Source organism: Jaculus jaculus, chromosome 14 (assembly GCF_020740685.1).
Source record: "Jaculus jaculus isolate mJacJac1 chromosome 14, mJacJac1.mat.Y.cur, whole genome shotgun sequence".
NCBI lineage: Eukaryota > Metazoa > Chordata > Mammalia > Rodentia > Dipodidae > Jaculus > Jaculus jaculus.
In genome coordinates, this window is record NC_059115.1 from 12,809,207 (window position 1) to 12,817,722 (window position 8,516).

The following is an 8,516-nucleotide window of genomic DNA, read 5'->3' on the forward strand; positions in this document are numbered from 1 at the left end:
ATACTGGAGAATGAACCAGGGTCATTACAACCTTTGTGGGCAAGTGCTTTAACCACTGAGCCATCTCTCCAGTCCCACTTCTGGGTTCTCTCTGAATGGTGTGAAGGATTTAATTTTCCAGATGAATGAATGATCTTGGTTCACAGAAAAACAAAATAACTGTTATTTACCCAACAGTTACTAAAAGTGAAAGTATCTCCTGACCTGTGGGGGAGGGCGGGTGGTCACATTACATGTGTATGGAAACGTGTGGGTGCATATGCACATGTGTACACATAGATGTGGAGACCAGAGGCTGATGTCACGTGTCTCCTCAATCCACCTTTTCATTTTCCCACCTTATTTTTTTGAGACAGAGTCTCCTGCTGAGCCTAGGACTCACCAATTCAGCCAGACTAATAGACTAGTAAGGCACCTAACCCTAGGAACCCATCTGTCTCCGCCTCCTCAGCACTGGGATTACAGATGTGCACCATCATGACCAGAAGTTTTTTTTTTTTTTTTTTTTGAGAGACAGACGGGGAGGGAAGGAGAGAGGGAAGAAAGGAAGGAGTGCTAGAGGACCTGGTGCCTGGCATGCCCATTCTCTCTTCCTCTCTCTCTTCCTTCTCTCTCTCTCTGTCAGTGTCTTTCTCAACAACTCTTATTATTTTTTTGAGACATGGTCTCCTGCTGAACCCAGAACTCACCAGTTAGCTTATACTAGCTCTCTAGCAAGCCTCAGGGATCCTCTCCTCTTTCTTCTACCTACCTAGCGTGGGCCACCTCTCCCAGCTTTTGCATGAGTGATGGGGATGTGAACTCAAGATTCTCACGCCTGCAGGGAAAGCACTTTACCTACTGAACAGTGTCGCCATCCTCCAGAAATCCAGTTTGGTCCTCGGAGTTCTTAGAATGAGGTTCTGAAAGACCAAACATTACAAAAAAAAATTCTCAGGAGAGTATTTCTTTCAGAAAGAAAACAATGAAAAACATTAATATTTTTATTTATTGGAAAGAGAGAGAGAATGGTTGCGCCAGGGCCTTCATCCACTGCAAATAAATTCCACACACATGCGCCACCTTGTGCATCTGGCTTATGTGGGTCCTGGGGAATCAAACTTGGGTCCTTTGACTGCAGGCAAGCGCCTTAACAGCTAAGCCATCTCTCCAACCCCTATTCCACTACTTTAATCACACTGACACCTCAGTCTTTCATATATCTTTCTTCAACTTTGGCCATGCTTCCACATCAGTGGATACCACCCTCATGAATGCTTCCATTTCCACATAACATCTCTATTACTTTCTGGGTTTTGTTAGTATTTGGGTCTTTCAGACAGGACCTCTTGCACTTCAGGCTGGCCTTGAACTTGCTGTGTAACAAGTATGGCCTCCACCTTCCAAGTGCTGAGTGTACAAGGTAGCCCTAAGTACCTTGACTTTTTTTTTTTTATTTTTACAGAGCAGGGTCTCACTCTAGCCTAGGCTGACCTGGAATTCACTCTGTAGTCTCAGCGTGACCTCAAACTCACGGCGAACCTCTTACCTCTGCCTCCTGAGTGTTGAGATTAAAGACTTTGGCCACAATGTCCAGCTGACACTTTTATTCAAAATAATTTTCTTAAAACCTTATCGGGAGATCCTTATGATACACTTAAAATGTATGCTTTGAAAGTGTGCCCAAAATATCTTTCTGGGGAATGCATGAGAGGGAGAAGTTGTGGGAGGATTGTTTAGGAGACATGATGGTATCCTGGAATAAGGTGGCAGTGGGGATGAGAGCTGTGGGCAGATGTAGGATGCATGCTACAGGTGGAGATGACCTCTTGGAAGATAATTGAGGAATGGAAGGAAGGATGAATCTAGAAACACATGGGCTGTGGGTCTGAGTAACTGATGATTGTCCTACAGGACGCTGAGTATCATCAGGAGGGGTTGTATTTGTCTTCATGTTCTTTCTTCTTTTTCTTTTCAGGGAAAATCTACAGTGCCTCTTGTGGCCTGTTAAGTATTGGATACCTGAGTTTCTGTGGTGTCCTCCGAGATAGCTTTGGATGATGCAGAGATCTCCAACTAGAGACTGTAAGGGTGAGGTCAGAGAATGGGCTCAGGAACTAGCTTGTAAGGGTGCATGCATGTTCCCAGGAGGTTTTAAAATGTTGGCGAGGGTGTTGCTAAAAGAGCCCCTCTAGAGCTTCTCGCAGAGCTAAACCAAGGGGACATGAACTTTCTTCGATGCTGAACTGTCTGCACAAGGCTTGTGCATGGGGCCAGAAAGCTCTGTCCATCTCCATGTGGAACCATTGCCGACGTGCTGAATGACTGGAGGGCACGCAATGCTGGGGCATTTGCAGGGGGTGCTGTCCACGGTGCTGACCAACGACCACAGGCTGCCCGGAGCGGAAAGACCCGCAATTGTTTGAAGTTGGCTGTCCATGGTGCTGAACCATAAGGTCTAAATTGCCCGAGGAGCTGAATTGTTTTAGCCGTTATGCGCTGTCCGTGGTTCTGATCTTATTTCTGTTAGTTGCAAACTGGTTACTACATACTCTGCCCACAGTGCTAAGACCCTACACTGAATAGATGAGGCAGTCCCTCCTTGCCCCTCAAGTACCGGGAAATAGCCTTGTGTTGCCTGGAAACACAGCTGTCTGGGGACTGTGGAGAGCAAGGGCTGAAAGCAAATTAGGACAAACAGTACATCTTTGTTTTGTTTTGTTTTACAAGGTAGGGTCTCACTCTAACCCAGGCTGACCTTGACTACTTTCAGGCTGATCTTGAACAAACAGTGATCCTCCTACCTGTGCCTCCCAGTGTTAGGATTAAAGGAGTGCACCACTAACCCTGGCTTACTGCAGCCACTTTTAAGAGAGAGTTTTGGCTCTTAGGAACAATAGAGCCTGGCCTCAACTTGATGGACCAGTTCCCAAAACTGAGCTGTGACTTTGCCTTTACGCTACTTACACACTTAGAGCCACTTACTCTGGCTCTAACTTCTGGCTCTAGCCTACTTTTTTTTTTTTCCTTCAGCCAGGTTCTTCTGTAGCTAGTCTCAAACTCCCTGTGTAGCCCTGAGATGATCTCCAGGATGTAGAACACCCTTTTGTCATACCAGAAGGGCTAGACGAGTGAAAAATAGCATTTGTAAGTGTATAAAGTCTCAAGATCTTAATGTTTGCAAGTCATTATTAGAAAGAAATGAAGGAGCCAGACCTAGTGCACTTGCCTGCAGCCTTAGGAATGGGAGACTGAAACCTGAGGACTGCTGCAAGCTTGAGGCCATCCTGGGATAAATAAAAATGTCAGGCCATCTTGTTTTACACAGAAAGTCTGTCCAAGCCGGTCATGATGGTGCATGCCTTTAATCCCAGTACTTGGGAGTCAGAGATAGGTGAATCTCCGTGAGTTCAAGGCCACTCTGAGACTACATAGTGAATTCCAAGTCAGCCTGGACTAGAGTGAGAGCCTACCTCAAAAATACAACAACAAAAAAGCTCTGTCCAAAAATTATACAATAAGGGTTGGAGAGGTGGCTTATCAGTTAAGGCGCATGCCTGCAAAACCTAAGGACCCAGGTTCAGTTCCCTAGTATACACATAAGCCAGAAGCACAAAGTGGCACATGCATCTGGAGTCCATTTTCAATGGCTGGAGATGCCAGCATGCCCAATTTTCTATCTGCTTCTTTCTTGCTCTCTCTCTTTTTCTCCAATCAATAAATAAAATACTAAAAAACCTTAGAATAGCCAGTCATGGTGGTTCACACCTTTAATCCCAGAACTTTTGAGGCAGAGGTAGGAGGAATGCCATGAGTTTGAGGCCACCTTGAGACTACATAGTGAATTCAAGGTCAGTCTTGGCTAGAGTAAGAACCTACCTCAACAAAAAAAGACATACAATAAAAAAGTAAAAACAGGAGTGAAGATGTATCTTAGTTGCAGAGCACTTGTCCAGCATGTGCAGCATCTTAGGTTCAATCTCCAGCACAGAAAGACACATAGAGAGCTGGGGGAGGGAAGGAAGAAGATGAGAGAACCAAAACAAATGCAATTATCCAGTCACAATATGGCCAGCTGAGACACTCAATACCGTAGAACCCAAGTTGAGCCCTGAGATCACTTTATGAAAAAAAAAATGACTTATGGGGTTTCACTATTTTTCATTTTATTTTTAAAATATTTTTATTTTTATTTATCTATTTTATTTATCTGACAGAGAGATAGAAGCAGAGAGGGGGAGGGAGAGAGAGACTGGATGCACTAGAGCTTCCAGCCACTGCAAATGAACTCCAGACACAAGCACCACTTTGTGCATCTGGCTTATGTGGGTCCTGGGGAATCAAATCAGGGTCCTTTTACTTTGCAGGCAAATGCCTTAACTGCCACGCCATCTCCCCAGCCCTGTTTTCTCATTTCCAAGGGAGAGGGCCTGGTTAGAACATGCTGAGGGCTACACAGCTGGGCTGAGAACCTTGGTGTCCTCACTAAACTTCTATCCAACCATAACCTGCATGACTTGTGTCTTCCACATGTGCCAGTGAGGACTCCAGTCATGACAAGGATCCCTGTTTTCTTTTTCTACCTCCATCCATGCAGATGACCTTGGTGGCACGGTGTTCTCTAGCAGGAACCAAAGTATGTGGCGGTGTTAGTCATGCAGGATGTGTGAGCAGAGGATGAAATTCCCAGCTTCCATGGGCACTGCTGCCCTCAACTCCAGAAGCCTTGCCCTTCTCCATCCTGAGCAAGACCACCTGTAGTAGAACTACCAGAGACCCTTGTTCCCCTGCCCTACCTCCCAGCTGGTAACAGGGCTTGGTAGCTCCAGCAAGCATTCTGGGATACTGTGGGGGCTGAGACATGGGAAAGATGGGTGCCAACCAGCCAACCTCTTGCTCAGAGATAGTAACAAACTGACCTGACAAAGGAGAAGTGTCCCAATGTTGACCATATCAACTGCTCCACCCATCTGCTACTGAGAACACCCAGCCTGCAAATAGCTTGATCATCTCATTTGTTCTGTGGTGGCTTTTTCATCTGGGTACAAACTGATGCCATCCTGGAGTAGAGAATGCTTTGGCCCAGTAACCAGGAAACTTCGGAGCAGAAGAATACAGTGATGGCCAGGTCTGTGGCCATGGTGATGGATGGAGCTATTGACACTCTCTAGTACATAGGAGAGGAGAAGGTGACAGGAGCTTCCTGGGATTCCAGATATTGTTCCCTCCTGCCCTTCCCCAGCTACAAATGATCTTGGGAGATGCTATGTTATATAGGAAGTAGAAGGTTAACTAGAAGTGGGATTTGACAATGCACCTTCCATGGGGTCACTGTCTAGGGTGGGGTGGGCCTTTGTGGTGATGCAGCTGTCCTTGAATGTACCATGCTCCAGTAAGTAACCTCTCCCCCTACTCTGTAAGTAACCCCAGTAAACTCATTGGTTCACCAAGTTGGACGTTGGCACAAACATGCTTTGCTCTGCTGTCTGACCCCTAGTTGGGGTAAACAGACATATGTTTATACTTATATGTATAAACTGTCTATTTGGAGAGAGAGAATTGGCTGCCAGGGCCTCCAGCCAGTGTTATAGAACTCCAGACATGTGTGCCACCTAGTGGGCATGCACAACCTTGTGCTTGCCTCACCTTTCTGCATCTGGCTTATGTGGGATCTGGAGAGTTGGACATGGGTCCTTAGGCTTCACAGGCAAGCACCTTAACCACTAAACCATCTCTCCAGACCTCAATTTGAATATTGACTCTTCCATTTACTAGTGATGATTTATCCTCTGTGTGCTTCAGTCTCTCATTTGTAAAAATAAAATAAAAAAAGTAGCCAGGTGTGGTGGTGCGTGCCTTTACTCCCAGCACTTGGGAGATGGGGGGGAGAGGTAAGAGGACTGCCATGAGTTCAAGGCCACCCTGAGACTGCATAGTGAATTCCAAGTCAGCCTGGGCTAGAGCAAGACCCTATCTTGAAAAATCGAGGGCGGGGGAGGGAGGGAGGGAGGGAGCAATTCCTACTTCATAATCTTGCGAGGTTATGTTAATACACCCAAAAGGTTTTTGAAATGTGTCTGACAAGTAGTAAATTCTCAATAAACATGAGCTAATCTAAATGCATTCACTAAAGTAAGCAAAGAACAACAGCGATAACCAGCAATTTGTCCCTTCCCTCGTTAGTAAAATAGGGGAAATCACAGACAGAAATCAAGAGAGGTTTGAAAATGTGAACATTTTTTTGCACTGAATAAAGGATGTTAAGCCACAGAAAGTTTGGAATTTCTTGGAATTTCTGGAGGATGTTGTGAATTTCATCTACTTCCCTAGTACCCCGCATTTCACTTTGACAGGACAAGGACCTGGCAGCTAAAACACAAACGAACACTGAGGCCCTTGGACAACAACAAACACAGAGTAGTGCCGTTCTAATGGGAAATATTCTCTTTGAATTCTTGGTAATCCACAGGTACCTGGAAGGCAAGGTCCTAGTAAATGGCTCTGGGCAAGTGAAGGGTCTCTTCCTGACCTGAGCTCCACTCTTAGAATCCATCTAAAGCTTTACGCTTCACAGATTATCAGTACTGGAGGTCAGAAATAACCTTTTCCAGTACTGGTACCCCAAAGACCATCTTCCCCAAATTTCAGTTTCCACATTTCCACCTGCATCCAAACCATCTGTCATTCTTACCTTTTGTAACAGAATCCTAATGGCCTCTGTGTCTAGGGAATAAGCCCCGAGATCTGCCTCCTCCAGAGAAGTCCAGCAAGAAATGCTTTGGTCTCCACCACCTGGGCATTGTCTCAGGATTTAGGGCTTTGCCCTTCAAAAGAACTGTCATTGTTGGAGGGTGTTCTCAGGAAGGGTTTCCAACTCTCAACCACTTAAAATATTTCATTTTTGGCTGGAGAAATGGCTTAGTAGTTAAGGCACTTGCCTGCAAAGCCAAAGGACACAGGTTCAATTCCCTAGGACCCATGTAAACCACATTCACATGGCGGGGCATACATCTGGAATTCATTTGCAGTGGCTGGAGGCCCTGGAGTGCCCACAATCTCTCTCTCTCTTTCTCTCTCTCTTTCTCTCTTCCTCTTTCTCTCTCTTCCTCTCTCAAGTAAATAAAATACATTAAAAAAAAAAAAGAGTGGGGTGTGGTGGCATACATGCCTTTAATCTCAGCACTCGGGTGGCAGAGGTAGGAGGATCGCTGTGAGTTCGAGGCCACCCTGAACCTACACAGTGAATTACTGGTCAGCCTGGGCTACAGACCCTACCTTGAAAAAATAAAAAACAAAAAAGAAGAGGAGGAGGGAAAAGGGCATGGTGGCACACGCCTTTAATCCCAGCACTTGGGAGACATAGATCTCTGGGAGTTTGAGGCCACCCTGAGACTACATAATGAATTCCAGGTCTGCCTGGGCTAGAGTGAGACCCTACCTCCAAAAGCATAAGAAAAGAAAGAAGAGGGCTTGGGAGATGGCTTAGCAGTTAACGTGCTTCCTGTCAAAGCCAAAGAACCCAGGTTTGATTTACCAGTACTCAGTAAAACCAGATCCACAATGTGGTGCATGCATCTGGAGTTCGTTTGCAGCGACTGGAGGCCCTGGTGAACCCATGTTCATTCTTCCTCTCTCTCTCTCTCTCAGCCCTTATTCTCTCTCTCCTTCCCTCCCTCCCTCCCCCCCTCCCCGCCTCTTCCTTTCTCTCTCAAATATATAAATAAAAATTTTAAAAAGGAGACGGGCGTGGTGGCGCACGCCTTTAATCCCAGCACTCGGGAGGCAGAAGTAGGATTGCCGTGGTAGGAGGATTGCCGTGAGCTCGAGGCCACCCTGAGACTCCATAGTGCATTCCAGGTCAGCCTGGACTAGAGTGAGACCCTACCTCGAAAAACAAAACAAAACAAAAAATGTTTAATCTTTCATTCGTTCCAAAAAACATGCTGCTGAGGGGAGAAAGTTAGCATGCACCCCCCGCCCCCAAGTCCTCACACCAGCTCGCATCCCGCAGTGGGCGTGTCCAGCGCCACAGTTGCCCCTGGGGTATGTGGTCTTCAACCCGCGGTGCATCAAGGATTGGAAATCCCGCGACGTTGACGGGAGACTAGCTGCTGGCTGCTGTTTGTCCTCACTTGGGTGTCCCCTGGTCAGGAATGGAGTCCTTGGAAGCTTCTCAGCCTTGAGTCTGGGTCAAGGGCTGACTGGCCACGGGATGCCACTGGAACCAGGACTCAGGAGTTCCATGTGCGCACACATGCCCATCAGTTTGGGGGTCGATGGGGAAAGGGTTAACCTAGGTGGGACGTCACCATTTTAAACTCCCAATTAGAATACCCCGATTTGTGGTTTCTCATTGTGTGTGTGTGTGTGTGTGTGTGTGTGTGTGTGTGTGTGTGTGTGTGTGTAAACTCGAGCCTTAGTCACTGCTCCCTGACATATCTATTCTCGTCCCTCGGCTTAGCTTTCCCCACTAGGCTGAGCGTTCCAGGAGGCCGCACAATTCTTTCCTGTTCAGGGTTTCAGGGACTACACAGTTG